Source organism: Rhodamnia argentea, chromosome 7, assembly GCF_020921035.1.
Source record: "Rhodamnia argentea isolate NSW1041297 chromosome 7, ASM2092103v1, whole genome shotgun sequence".
Taxonomy (NCBI): Eukaryota; Viridiplantae; Streptophyta; class Magnoliopsida; order Myrtales; family Myrtaceae; genus Rhodamnia; species Rhodamnia argentea.
This window is the reverse complement of record NC_063156.1, coordinates 15,187,571-15,202,222: the sequence shown is the minus strand read 5'-3', so window position 1 is coordinate 15,202,222 and position 14,652 is coordinate 15,187,571.

Genomic DNA, 14,652 nt, shown 5'->3' with positions numbered 1-14,652 from the left:
TAGGTGAAATCCCTTTGTTACAAGGGTGAACCTCCCTTCTAAGTCTTCAAACCACCGCTCGACATCATACGGACGCCGACCATTGCAAATCTCGTCACGCCATTCACGGGTAATTCCATATACGGAATCTTTCAACCTCGGATCGACAAATCTCAAACCATAGACAGGTGAGCTACGGGTAAGTCTCTCTCTCTCTTCTCATCTCTCTTTCACATGAAATGAGCATAAATTGGAAATAATTCCCCACGAAGTCAGAGCTTTAAACTGCGAAGAAAAGGCAATTGAATGTTAAGACTAGTTTTCTTTAAATTTTTCCCCAGCAGAGTCGATTAAGGATTCAGGTGTCACCTTGTCTTTGAAAGCAACCTCTAACCGAGATTACTTTCAAAGAGGGGCAACATGTGACACATGAATTTTTAGTCATCTTTCCTTTAGTTTTATTTTCTAAAATTTCTCAAAAATTCACAAAAAAAAATCAAAAAAATTAAAAATCAACATTGGAAGCCTTGGCCAAGCTTAAGGAACCAATTTGGAACAAAAAATAATTTTTCATATTTTTCACATTTTTTAATATTTTCGGAAAATAGGAAAATACTTCAAAATTCATAAAAAATACTTTCCGAGGTCACAAAAATACACAAAAATGTTCAATATTTTTCATTTAATTCCGTTTTAATATTGACCTCAATAAAAATTGAAAATTAAGTTCAATTTTAGGTGTTCCTTCACAACGCCTAGGGTTGAATTTCCATAAAAAAATACCTATCGAGTCTTTTTATTTGCAATTTTTGCACATTTGTTGTCTAAACATTCAATTGCAGTCCCTTTGAACTTCAATTTGATTAATTGCACCCTCAATTGCACGAATTGCACGAATTAGACAAGAATCCCCAAAAGTTTTGCAATTTAGTCCCTAGAATTTTTAATTTCTGAAATTACTTCTAATCTAGGGACTTTCTCTGCAAAATTGGACTACCCCTAGGGTTTTCATGCATTCTAAATCGATTGGAATGGGTCTCATAGTCCAATTTGGTCAAATTGACATCCAATTGAACATTTCCCCAAATTGGGAATTTAGAAAAATTTGGGGGTTTTGTGCAAATTGATGGGAAATTTTGGGTAAAAACACTTTTCGAGATAATATCCAGGGTCCTAAGTCCAATTTTGAGGTTTAATTGCAAAAATTCCCCATCAATTGTGGTTAATTTTGAAAATTGTACAAAGAACACTATCTGAACCGGTTCGGACCGGTCTCATCACCGGTCGGACCGGTCGAACCGGTCCAAACAGTGTTGTCTTCCCCAGCTCAGCCGCGCCATTTGCAGAATTGAGAGTTGGATTTCAATGGCCAAATTGAAGGTCAATTCGCGTATAATTGAGCCAATTGATTTAGGGCTTTTGTTGTGCAGATCAAGGGGCGTCGATCGCCAACGGCGGCACACCCAATGGCCGCCGGAGCACGGCGGAATCAACGGTCAAAGCTCCGGCGAGGCAAAAAGTCAACATTCTCAATCCCGTGTCAAATTAGCGCGTTTTGTGATCAACGGAGGCCTAACGGACGCGGACGGAATCCTAAGTGATTCCGTCGCCGTCCGGCGACTCATTTGCGCGTATCCACACGTGTGGACAGCTCGGGCAAGCTCGCCCGTGCGCGCGCCCAAATTCAAAACCAAGTATAAAAGGTGAGAAGGTTCCGCATCAAGAGAGGGAGGCTCATTCCGTTCGCTCGACTACCAGAATAGAGAGAGAAAGAGAGAGAAGTAGAGAGACAGACTACGAGCGATACCTTCGCCGCAGCTTCAACCGAGACCGTGCAACTTCGGCCCAGGCGATTCAGGCCAAATCGAACCACCGGATTGCCACCGGAAGTTCGCCCGAGCTTGGAGAAGACGATCGGACCAGCTTACTCGGTCTATAACGTCCAAAAACTGCAAGGTGAGCTCTCGATTTCTCTTCTGCGCTATCATGGCATCCCTCCGCTCCGAGCATGATTGGTGAAATTATAGTGTGCGTTTTCCTTCTTGAGCTTCACCGACCACGATCGTGTCTTGTTTGTGCATCGATTTTGCTTGAAAATCCCGAGTCGAGCTTCCAACATTTCGAAGTCCGGTCGGACTTTGGCCAGACAAATCCGGCGACTCCGGGCTCAATCGGAGCCCGAGGTAAGTATTCTCGACCTAATCTAAACGTGCCCGAAGCTTGAATTCCATTGTTATGCTCTACAGTGCTTGATTGAAGTTCTAGATACCGCGATCGTATATGATCCGATTCTCGTGATTCTATGAATGAAATGCTTTGATTCCGAGGTATGTAAATATAGAGGTTAGATAGAGTCGATCGGCGGTGGTTTTGCGCCGATCCGGCGAGATCTCACCGTTGGATCTCACCGGAACCTTTTTGGCCGTCCGTTTAGGCGTCGTCGAGATGTAGGAGATGAAGGTGACGTGGCCCGGTCAACGTGTCAAAGTATGACGTGTCGCACCGTGGTTGGACCATGCTGTCGCCGACTCGGCCTGGACGAGCGCGCGAATACGCCGAGTCGGCCTTGATCCGACGGCCGGGATTATTAGATGAGTTTGATCTGTGGCCGTCGATCTGATTTTGCATTTTTTAGTTATTGATATATTAGATAGAAAATAAAAAATGGTGAAACGGCGCCGTATTAGTGAGTGTTAGGCGACGTCGTTTAGGGCATATAGAGATCGAACGGCTCAGATTCGACCCGGCGTAGATCGTGACCGTCCGTGCTATTAATTAAAGCTACGTCGTTTTAGTCCGGGTAGAATGAACGGTCAAGATTAGATTTGAAAGTAGATCGTGGCCGTTTATTTGTTAGACAATGCGGCGTCGTTTTGATCATAGGCCGACCAACGGTTGAGATTGAATGCAGAGCATATCGTGACGGTCCGTTTCATTAGTAAATGCGGCGTCGTTTTATGTGGATGGACCGAAGCGTCGTCGTTTTGACTAAGATAGAGTCAATGGCTGAGATTGATTTAAGGATTGATCTCGGCCGTCCATTCCTTTTGAATATATTCCGAATATTAGAAAATAGTTTAGAAAAATCAAAAATAAATAGGATAGTACATATACGGTACCGTATAGGGTTTTGATCGGGTGCGTAGGCGGTCGGACCGGGTTGACCGGTCGTTGACCGGTTTGACCCGGTCCGATTTATTAAAAAAAATAAATAAAAATAAAAATAAATTTCCAAAAAATCCAAAAAATTGTAAAAATACTTAAAAAATTCATAAAAAATTCCCAGATTTTCACAAAAAATTTCTAAAAATTTGTAGATCGATTCGGGACTCATAAAGTCTGGATCGAAAATTTTGAGACTTCGAGGGTCGACACGTGTCGATCCGGAAAATTCTCAATATTTTTGAAAAATAAATAAAAATTCAAAAAAATTAGAAAAATTATAAAAATTCAAGAAAATCACAAAAAATGGGAAATGGCCACAATCAACTGGCCCGACTCCGGTTTTGTGATTTTGGGGTCCCGAACCCCAAAAATGACCATTCTACCCTTTACGGGCCTTTCGCCCCAAATTTTTACCAAATCATCCCGACACCCAAATTTGATTTTTGTGTGGGCCGATAGGGCCATTTTTAGACATGTCTGTATGGTTGATTGATTGAATTGATATTGATTGTTTTGAATGCGCATTTTAATTTTTGATTTTGATTGTTAGAAATAGAAATTTCCCATCTGCATGTACATTTAGAACCGTTAGAACCTACCTCACCCGATATTGCGTCCGCATGAATTTTTAGGTTAGAAATACACTTAACATCGGTAACCGAAAGGGCGTCAATGAAAATCTCGGCGTAACCAAGTCCCCGGACCCAATAATCTATGGTTTTCGCGGAACCGAACGGTTTCTCCCGACCGCTCGGTAAGGTTTTCCGATCGTACCTTCCAATAAATCGATCGGTGGCGACTCCAAATTGCATGTACACATCGCACATGCCACCCGACCACACAAGGTCAATTTCGATATTTGATAAATTCTACCCGACATCGCGATTCGAGTAATGGGCCTTGGGAGAGACCCGCGATCCCATAAAAATATATATATAATAGGGATTGGCTCGTTAACCCCACTCGCCCCGCCGGGAGACGACCGACGACGGAGAGGGTCGCGACACTTGGATTTTCTGCGGGTCTTCCGGCATCCCCGAGTCCTCGGATCTTCTCTTTTGAAAATTTGAAATAGGGTTTGAGCTTACGTAGGTACACTAGTAAACCTAGGTCCTCAGATGGCACCCTTCCAAACGGTGAGTAGCTTCCTAGATGAAAGCCGATCTGCTTTTTAGAAAATTTGAAATAGGGTTTGAGCTTCAGTAGGTACACTAGTCAACCTAGGTCCTCATATGGCACCCTTCCGGACGGTGAGTAGCTTCCTAGATGAAAGCCGATATGCGTTTTAGATGGTGAGTCCCTTCATAGAGGATAGCCAATCTCTTTTAAATAGGTGAAACCCCTTTGTTACAAGGGTGAACCTCCCTTTCAGACGGTGAGTAGCTTCCTAGATGAAAGCCGATCTATTTTTTAGAAAATTTGAAATAGGATTTGAACTTCAGTAGGTGCACTAGTAAACCTAGGTCCTCAGATGGCACCCTTTCGGACGGTGAGTAGCTTCCTAGATGAAAGCCGATCTGCGTTTTAGATGGTGAGTCCCTTCATAGAGGATAGCCAATCTCTTTTAAATAGGTGAAACCCCTTTGTTACAAGGGTGAACCTCCCTTCCAGACGGTGAGTAGCTTCCTAGATGAAAGCCGATCTGCATTTTAGATGGTGAGTCCCCGCATAGAGGATAGCCAATCTCTTTTAAATAGGTGAAACCCCTTTATTACAATGGTGAACCTCCCTTTCGGACGGTGAGTAGCTTCCTAGATGAAAGCCGATCTGCCTCTTTTAAATAATGAATCCCCAGTGGATAGTCAAACCCATTTTGAATAGGTGAAACCCCTTTGTTACAAGGGTGAACCTCCCTTCCAAATCTTCAAACCACCGCTCGACACCGGACGGACGCCGACCATTGCAAAATCGCGCCAAACCGTTCAAAGGTAATTCCATACACTTAATTTTTCAACCCCGGATCAACAAATCTCGGACCACCAAACAGGTGAGCTACGGGTAATTCTCTCCCTTTTCTCATCTCTCTTTCACATGAAATGAGCATGAACTGAAATAATTCCCCACAGAGTCAGAGCTTTAACGACAAAGGTAAGGCAATCGAATGTCAAGATTTATTTTCTTTAGATTTTTCCCCAGCAGAGTCGATTAAGGATCCAGGTGTCACCTTGTCTTTGAAAGCAACCTCTAACCGAGATTACTTTCAAAGATGGGCAAATGTTTAATCAATTTTCCTTTAGTTTTATTTTGCAAAATTCACTAAAAATTCACAAAAAAATAAAAAAAAATTAAAAATCAACATTGGAAGCCTTGGCCAAGCATAAGGAACCAATTTGGAACAAAAAATAATTTTTCATATTTTTCACTTTTTTAATATTTTCGAAAAATAGGAAAATACTTGAAAATTCATAAAAAATACTTTTCAAGGTCACAAAAATATAGAAAAATGTCCATTATTTTTCTTTTAATTCCCTTTTCATATTGACCTCAAGAAAAACTAAAAATTAAGTTCAATTTTAGGAGTTTCTTCACAACGCCTAGGGTTGAATTTACATAAAAAATACCAATTAAGTCTTTTTATTTGCAATTTCTGCACATTTTGTGTCTAGACATTCAATTGCAGTCCCTTTGAACTTCAATTTGATCAATTGCACCCTCAATTGCGCCGATTGCACGGATTGCGCAAAATCCCCAAAATATTTGCAATTAAGTCCCTCAACTTGCCAATTTTTGAAATTATTTTTAATTGAGGGACTTTCGTGGAAAAATTGGACTGGCCCCCTATGTTTTCGTGCATTCTAAATCGATTGGAATAGGTCTCATAGTCCAATTTAATCAAATTGACACTCAATTGAGGTTTTTCCCCAAATTGGCAATATTGAAAAATTTGGGGTTTTCGTGCAAATTGACAAGAACTTTTGGGTAAAACCACATTTCTAGATAATATCCAGGCCCCTAAGTCCAATTTTGAGGTTTAATTGCAAAAATTCCCAGCCAATTTTGTTTAATTTTGAAAATTGCATGAAATTCACGTCCGAACCGGTTCGAACCCGTCCGATTGCCGGTCGGACCGGTCGAACCGGTTCGGAACAGTGCTTCTTCTTCCTCGCGCGACCATCCCATTTTTGCAGAATTGACAATGAATTTCAATGGTCGAATTGAGAGCCAATTCGACTCTAATTGATTCAATTGATTGAGGGCTTTGTTTTTTAAGGTTTAGGAGCATCAATTCCCACCGGTGGCGGGGCCGGTCGTCGCCGGGGCACGGCGACATTGCCGGTCAAAGCCCGGGCACCCAAAAAAGTCAACATTCTCAAAATAGTGTCAAATTCGCGCTCGTTTGCAAGCGATTGAAGGCTTAACGGATCGGGACGGAATCCTAACGATTCCGTCACCGTTCGGCGAGCCTAAACGCGTGTGATTAGCACGTGAGAGACTCGGTCGACTCAAGCTCCCGCGCGCGCATTTTCAAAGATTGGGTATAAATAGTCAAGAAGGCTCTAGATCAAAAAAAGGCTCATTCGTGCTCGTGAAGAAACAGAATAGAGAGAGAAAGAGAGAGAAGAGAGAGAGAGACGCGCTCACGAGCTTCAATGCCGCCTCGTCGGAGCTCGACCGTTAGACGTTCGCCCGGCCACCACGGACCAAATCGGAGCACCGGACCACCGCCGGAAGCTCCCTTAGACTTCCGGAAAGCGATCGCGCCAAGCCAATCGACACGAGACCTCCAGAAACGGTAAGTCCACTTCTCGATTCTCTCTCTGTGTGTTCATGGTGTCTTGCCTCTACGAGCATAATCATCTCAATTCTTGTGTGCGTTTTGTTCTCCGAGCATCACCGACTCGGTTCGCATCATTTGTTTTGCATTATCTCGTCCGAAAACCTCGAGTCCGACCTCTAACCGGTCACGGCTTGGTCGAACTTCGGCCGGGCGATTCCCGCCGATGCGAGCTCAATCGGAGCTCAAGGTAAGCATCCCGAACTCGATTTAAATGTTCCCTAAGCTTCAATTGAATAGTTATGGTCTGTATTGTGTGATTGAACTATACAATGTTGAAACTGTGCGAGTTCGATTATCTGCGATCCCGTAGATGAAATTGTGTGATTCTTGTATATGTTGATCTGCGGGGAAAGGCGAGTCGATTAGGTTTAGTTTCATGTCATTCCGGTGAGATTCCGCCGTTGGATCTTGCCGGAACGTTTTCAGCCGTTCATCCGCTCACCGGCGAAAGGTTGAAGATGATGACGTGGCCGGTCAGCGAAGTCAAAGTTATGACATGTCGAGTGCTGGTTGGTCCAGCTCGTCGCTAACTCAGCTCGGCCGTTGGCGCGAACGAGCCGAGTCGGCCTTGATCGGACGGTCACCATAAATCGTTGGTTTTAATTCTAGGTCGTCGGATTAGCTTTTTCGTATTTTTGAATATTAGTTTATATTAGGCAGAAAATAAAAAATGCAAAAACGGCGTCGTGTATACTTAGATTAAGTGACGCCGTTTAGGATAAGAAGGCCAGAACGTCGTCGTTTCATGTGCAAAGAGAATGAACAGCTGAGATCGAGTCTAGGTTAGATCGTGACCGTCCGAGCATTTAATGAATACGGTGTTGTTTTTAGTCCGAGTGATTCAACGGTTCAGATTAGACTTAAGTTTGAATCGTGGCCGTCCGCTTGATTGGGTGATGCGGTGCCATTTTAAAAGGGGTGCCAAAGCGTCGTCGTTTCATAGCCAAAGCGAGTGAATGGCTCAGATGGAGCTTTAGATCAAATCGTGTCCGTCCGTCGTTCTTTTAGATGCGGCGTCGTTTTTGAGTACATAGACCAGAACGTTGCCGTTTCATTCGGACTCGAGTCGACAGTTGAGATTGATTCCCAGATTGATCTCAATCGTCCATTTATTTTAGTATATTCGAATATTAGAAAATCAATAAGGAAAATCAAAAAAATATATTAGAAATTAGAATACGGCACCGTTTAGTGTGTAGGTGGTTCGCGAGTGGGTCTATGGGCGGTCGGACCGGGTTGACCAGTCGTTGACCGGTTTGACCCGGTCCAGAATATTAATAAAAAAATAAAAAAAATAAAAAGAAATTTCCAAAAAATCCAAAAAATTCCAAAAATACTTAGAAAATTCATAAAAATTCCCAAATTTTCACAAAAAAATTTCTAAAAATTCCTAGATTGATTCGGGACTCATATAGTCTAGATCAAAAATTTGGAGACTTCAAGGGTCGAACTGTGTCGATCGGGAAAATTCCCAATATTTTTAGAAAATAAATAAAAAATTCAAAAAAAATTAGAAAAATTAGAAAAATTTCATAAAATCACAAAAAATGGGAAATGGTCACATTCAACTGGCCCGATCCCGATTTTGTGATTTTCGGGTCCCGAACCCCAAAAAATGACCATTCTACCATTCTAGGCCTTTCCCCCCAAATTTTCCCAAACCATCCCTATAACCCGAACTTGATTTTTCTATGGGTCGATAGGGCCATGTTAGACTCCTTTATTGGATTGATTGACTGATTGGACATTGATTGTTTTGATTGTGCATTTTAAATTTTGATTGTGATTGTTAGGATAGAAAATTCCCATCTGCATGAATACTTAAGATTGTTAGGGCCTACCTCACCCAAAAGTCCATCTGCATGAGTTCCTAGGTTAGAAAAACACTCGACATCGGTAACCGAAAGGGCGTCAATATGAAATTTGGCGTAACCAAGTCCCCGGACCCAAAAATCTTTGGTTTTCGCGGAACCGAACGGTTTCTCCCGACCGCTCGGTAAGGTTTTCCGATCGTACCTTCCAATAAACCGATCGGTGGCGACTCCAATTGCATGTACACATTTGCACATGCCACCCGACCACATAAAGGTCGTTATTTGATAAATTTTACCCGACATCGCGATTCAAGTAATGGGTCTTGGGAGAGACCCGCGATCCAAAAAATCCCGCCGACAACCGGGGTCTTACATTTAAAAGAAATGGATCGGCTCGTGAACCCTCGCTCACCTCCCGCGCGCATCCCGACGACGGAGGAGGGTCGCGACAACATCTGGAAGAGAGGTTTACCCTTGTAACAAAGGGGTTTCACCTATTAAAATGAGATTGGCTATCCTCTAGGAAGGGATTCACCATCTAAAAAGCAGATCGGTTATCCTCTAGGAAGGGACTCATCGTCCGGAAGAGAGGTTCACCCTTGTAACAAAGGGGTTTCACATATTAAAATGAGATTGGCTATCCTCTAGGAAGGGACTCACCATCTAAAATGCAGATCGGTTATCCTCTAGGAAGGGACTCACCATCTGAAAGAGAGGTTCACCCTTGTGACAAAAGGGTTTCACCTATTAAAATGAGATTAGCTATCCTCTAGGAAGGGACTCACCGTCTGGAAGAGAGGTTCACCCTTGTAATAAAAGGGTTTCACCAATTAAAATGAGATTGGCTATCCTCTAGGAAGGGACTCGCCTATTAAAATGAGTTGGCTATCCACTGGGGATTTACCTTTTAAAAGAAGAGGGTGCCATCCGAGGGCCTAGGTTTACTAGTGTACTTACATAAGCTCAAACCCTATTTTCAAATTTTCAAAGGAGAGGGTGCCATCCGAGGACCTAAGTTTACTAGTGTACCTACAGAAGCTCAAACTCTATTTTCAAATTTTTCAAATGAGAGGGTGCCATCCGAGGACCTAGGTTTACTAGTGTACCCACAGAAGCTCAAACCCTATTTTCAAATTTCAAAGGAGAGGGTGCCATCCGAGGACCTAGGTTTACTAGTGTACCTATAGAAGCTCAAACCCGATTTTCAAATCTTCAAAGGGGAGAGTACCATCCGAGGACCTAGGTTTACTAGTGTACCTACAGAAGCTCAAACCCGATTTTCAAATCTTCAAAGGAGAGGGTGGCATCCGAGGACCTAGGTTTACTATTGTACCTACAGAAGCTCAAACCCTATTTTCAAATTTCAAAGTTAAGGATCCGAGGATGCGGGGATGCCGGAAGACCCGCAGAGAATCAAAGTTAGTCAAATCTTTAAAATGTAACTTTTCCGAGGACTTGGGGTCACCAGGGAACCCGCAGAAAATCTAATCAAACATCGTTAGAATGACAATTCTAAGTTCTGGGGAGAAACTTAAGAATTCCAAGCAAAATTTCCAAAGTGTATTTGTGAAAGAAACATATCTAAACACAAGTTCAACTTTTCACTGGGGATGGATTTTGAATGACACATCCCGAGTATTCTACAAAAATGTTGTTTTAAAAGTTTTTTAAAAGGACTTTCCTTCATCTAAGATGGCTTCTCACCATTTTGGGTAGGCTTTTGAAATTCGAGTCTGCTCACAAGCAACCTAACCCCGAGGTTTCGGGATTATTCGAGATGTATACAATCTGACCGATCAGAGAAGACATTTTAAAAAAGGACCGTAATTTAGGCCCGGTCAAAGGCTCATCAAGGGATATTCATTTTGAGGCTTAGAAATGAACATTGATCAGAAATAGCTTCTTCGGGTCTACAAGTCAAGAACCCCGAAGACATGATAAGACAGGATTGTACTTACCTCTTTAAGCGGTAGCTTCTCGTGTGATCTCTTGCATCAACTTGAGACACCTCTTAGATCGAAAAAGTTTTTGGTGACAGGTTGTATCTTGGCTTGAGGTGGGCTTTTAAGAAAGGCCATATTTTCAAAAGAGGGGTGAACTTGAGTGATCACCTTGATATTTTAACCAGCATTCATTTGCTTTTGAGGAATTTTCACGATCAGCTTTATTCAGCTTGTTTTGAGGGTTTTCCTCTTTTTTAAGTTGATTTTTCAAACTTCGTCCCTTTTCGGGACGCTTTTCATGGGCTTTGGCCTTGCTTTTACCAGGCACTTTGCTCTTTCTAGCCCGTTTGTTCATTGCCATTTTTGCATTGACTAGCTCTTTTCAAGACCAGGATCGAAAATTCTTCCAATTATGCTTTTGACTTCTTGCTGGTAATTCCTTTTGCTTTGCCCCAGTGTAGGGAGGTGATCACCAACAAGGGTTTAGAAATGAATATTAAAGGCTCAAATTGGCTCTTCAAAGGGTAAATGTTTGGGGATATAGAAATGAAGTGCTTTTCTTCACTTTGAAGTGTTCCAAGCCTTTGCCAGAAATCACCTGAAGCTATCACAAAAAGATTGATGCGGGTTAGCACAATAAAGTCTTACCCCGATCTTTTCTCCAAGGAATCATCCAATGAACCTCCAAATATGCCCCAGTGTGGGGTGGTTCTTGACAAGGTTTTATCTAGAAAATTTCTTCCTTTTGGCTCAGAGTGGTTATCAAAGGATATAAATGTGTATGGATAATTTTGAAATGGAAATACCTTTCGTCATTTCAATCTATGTAATCACCGCGAATGATCTCTACGTCCCGAGATTAATCTCTTTCGCTCTATCACTCTCACTCATCACTCAAGTGTATCGGGGACGTGTTTAAGGACAAGGCTTACCTCTTTTCATCTAAAGGATCATTCTCTTGAAAAGCTTTCAAAACATGCCCTTTTATAGAAACTCAGGGCGTTTCCATCAAAATTCATCATTTGCAAAAGTTTTTACTAAAAGGTGTATTCAAAAGATGTTTCTGAAATTTGAAAGGAATATTTCTTTGAAAGGGCTTTGTGGCTTTATAAATCCAAGTTTTTCAATTTCAAGCACGACGGTGTATGCAAATACTTCACAAAGGAGGAGAACCTCAAACCTGTCTTCTTTAAATGTTGGCTTACGCTTCTCGTAAAAACAAAAGGAAACAATCGGTTCAAAGACGTTCAAAATTTTAAGTCCCGGAGCGACTTCTACCTATCTCAATCGGATGTTGATTCCTGCTTCCTGCATAAACAAAAGGAAACAATCGATTAAAGATGTTTAAAATTTCAAGTCCCGAAGCGACTTCTTCCTATCTTCTTCGGATGTTGATTCCCGCTTCCCGCATAAACAAAAGGAAACAATCGATTAAAGATGTTTAAAATTTCAAGTCCCGAAGCGACTTCTTCCTATCTTCTTCGGATGTTGATTCCTGCTTCTCGCATAAACAAAAGGAAACGATCGGTTAATGTATTCAAAATTTTAAATCCCAAAGTAGCTTCCTCCTGCTTTCTTCGGATGTCGATTTCCGCTGCCTGCATAAACAAGAGGAATCGATCAATTAAAAATGTTTAAAATTTTAAATTCCAAAAGTGACTTCCCTATTTGATCCATTGCTCTTGCAGGTTTCTTCATGACTCCCGATTCATCTGCAAAACACAAACATATGCAAATGCATGTATGCAAATATCATGCGAATGCAAAATTTTATGTGACTCGGATCTGCTCATCAATCGCTTTGAAGCTTGATTTTATTTCGGGGATAATATCTCTTCACGGCGTCCGCATTTACTAGACTTGCCAATTCTTCTCCATCCATGTTTATAAGTATAAGAGCTCCCCCGGATAAGACTTTTTGAATCACATAGGGGCCTTCATAATTTGGCATGAACTTGCCTCCCGGGTGTTGAGCATTTGGGAGCATTTTCTTCACAACCAGCATCCCTACCTCAAAATTCCTAGACTTGACCTTCTTATTAAAAGCCCTGGCTACTTTTTTTTGGTAGCTTTGACCATGGCAAATGGCCTTTAATGATTTTTCATCAATCGATTTAACTCGCTCGTGTCTTTGCCAAGTCCACTCATCCTCCGTGAGTTCTACCCGAGACAGGATCCTTAAAGAAGGAATTTTCACTTCTACTGGTAGGACTACTTCCATCATGTATACCAAAGAGTAAGGAGTTGCCCCGGTTGAAGTACGAATCGAAGTTCAATAGGCCATGAGAGCATATGGCAATCTCTCATGCCAATCTCTATATTTCTCGGCAGTTTTGGCCAATATCTTCTTGATGTTCTTATTCGCCGCTTCTACAGCTCCATTCATTTGTGGGCGGTAAGGTGAAGAATTAAGGTGTCGTATCTTAAATTATTCCAATAAGTGGTTGACAACCTTGTTGTTCAGATTGGAACCATTGTCGATAATGATGGCTCTTGGAACTCCATATCTTGATATGATATCTCGCTTGATGAATTTAGCCACGTTGTTTGTAGTGACGTTGGAATATGAGCTGGCTTCAATCCATTTGGTGAAGTAGTCAATAGCCACCAGAATGAAACGGTGTCCGTTGGAGGCCTTTGGATTGATGGGGCTAATCATATCAATTCCCCACATTGAGAATGGCCGGGGTTCTAACATCCGATGTAGTTCGGTTGGCGGCGCATTTATCTTGTCACCATATACTTGACACCGATGACAGGATCTCACATGTTGATTGCAATCTGACTCGATAGTCATCCAAGAATATCCGAGTCTCATAACCATTCATGTGCGGCCCACATTCTCCTTCATGGATCTCTTTCATAATGAGATTTGCTTCTTTGGCATTTACGCATCTCGGTAGGACCGAGTCAAAGGATCTCTTGTATAGGATCCGTCCACCGAGGAGAAATTTTGATGCCATCTTGCTGATATATTTCTTATCTTCCGGTTGACTTTCTTGTGGGAATTCACCCTTCGGTAGGTAATTTTTGATGTCGTGATACCACGGTTCTTCATCGGGTTCTTCTTCGATGACCATGCAGTATGCGGGTTGATCAAGGATATCAATCCTTAACGGCTCTATCTCAAGGCCATCTTGTACTTGTAACCGGTCAACCCGGTCCGGACCGCCCGTGACTTGCCTAAACACTAAACGACACCGTGTCCTATTTATTCTAATTTTTTTTAAATAAATTCTGAATATTCGAATATAAAAGAAATGAATGGACGGCTGAGATCAATCCGTGAATCAATCTCAGCCGTCGATCTTCCACTAAACGAAACGGCGCCGCATCGATCTAACACACGGACGGCGACGATTAAACTTCAGACCTGATCCGGGCCGTTCATTCACCTATAACCAAAATGACGCTGCACCCTTTAATACACCGAACGGCCATGATTGATTCTAGGTTTGATCCGGGCCGTTGAATCCTAATCTGCCCTAAACAACGACGCATGCTACTAATAGAAATGGCACCGTTTTGATTTGTTTTTATTTTCTATCTAATATATCAATTATAGAAAATCTAATCGGACGGTCGAGAATTGAACTAACCTAATTATCTCGACCGTCGATCTAATCCTAGTCGGCCCGCTCGCTCATCGGACGAGCCGATCGGACTCCAGCTGGACCAACCAAGCAATGACATCTCAGACTTTTTGACTCGCTGATCGCCACGTCTCCTTCGTCTTCAACCTCCCGCCAACGACGCAACGAACGGTCAGAACTTCTCCGGCGAGATCCAATAGTGAGATCTCGCCGGAATGACACCAAACCAACGCCATTCTATTCGCCTCTCTTTCTAGATTAACATATCCAAAAATCATAGCATTTCATCCATGGAATCGCGAATGACAAGGTTCGCACGATATCGACATCGTATAGTTCAATCAAGTGATACAGAGCATCACGGTTCAATTCAATCACGG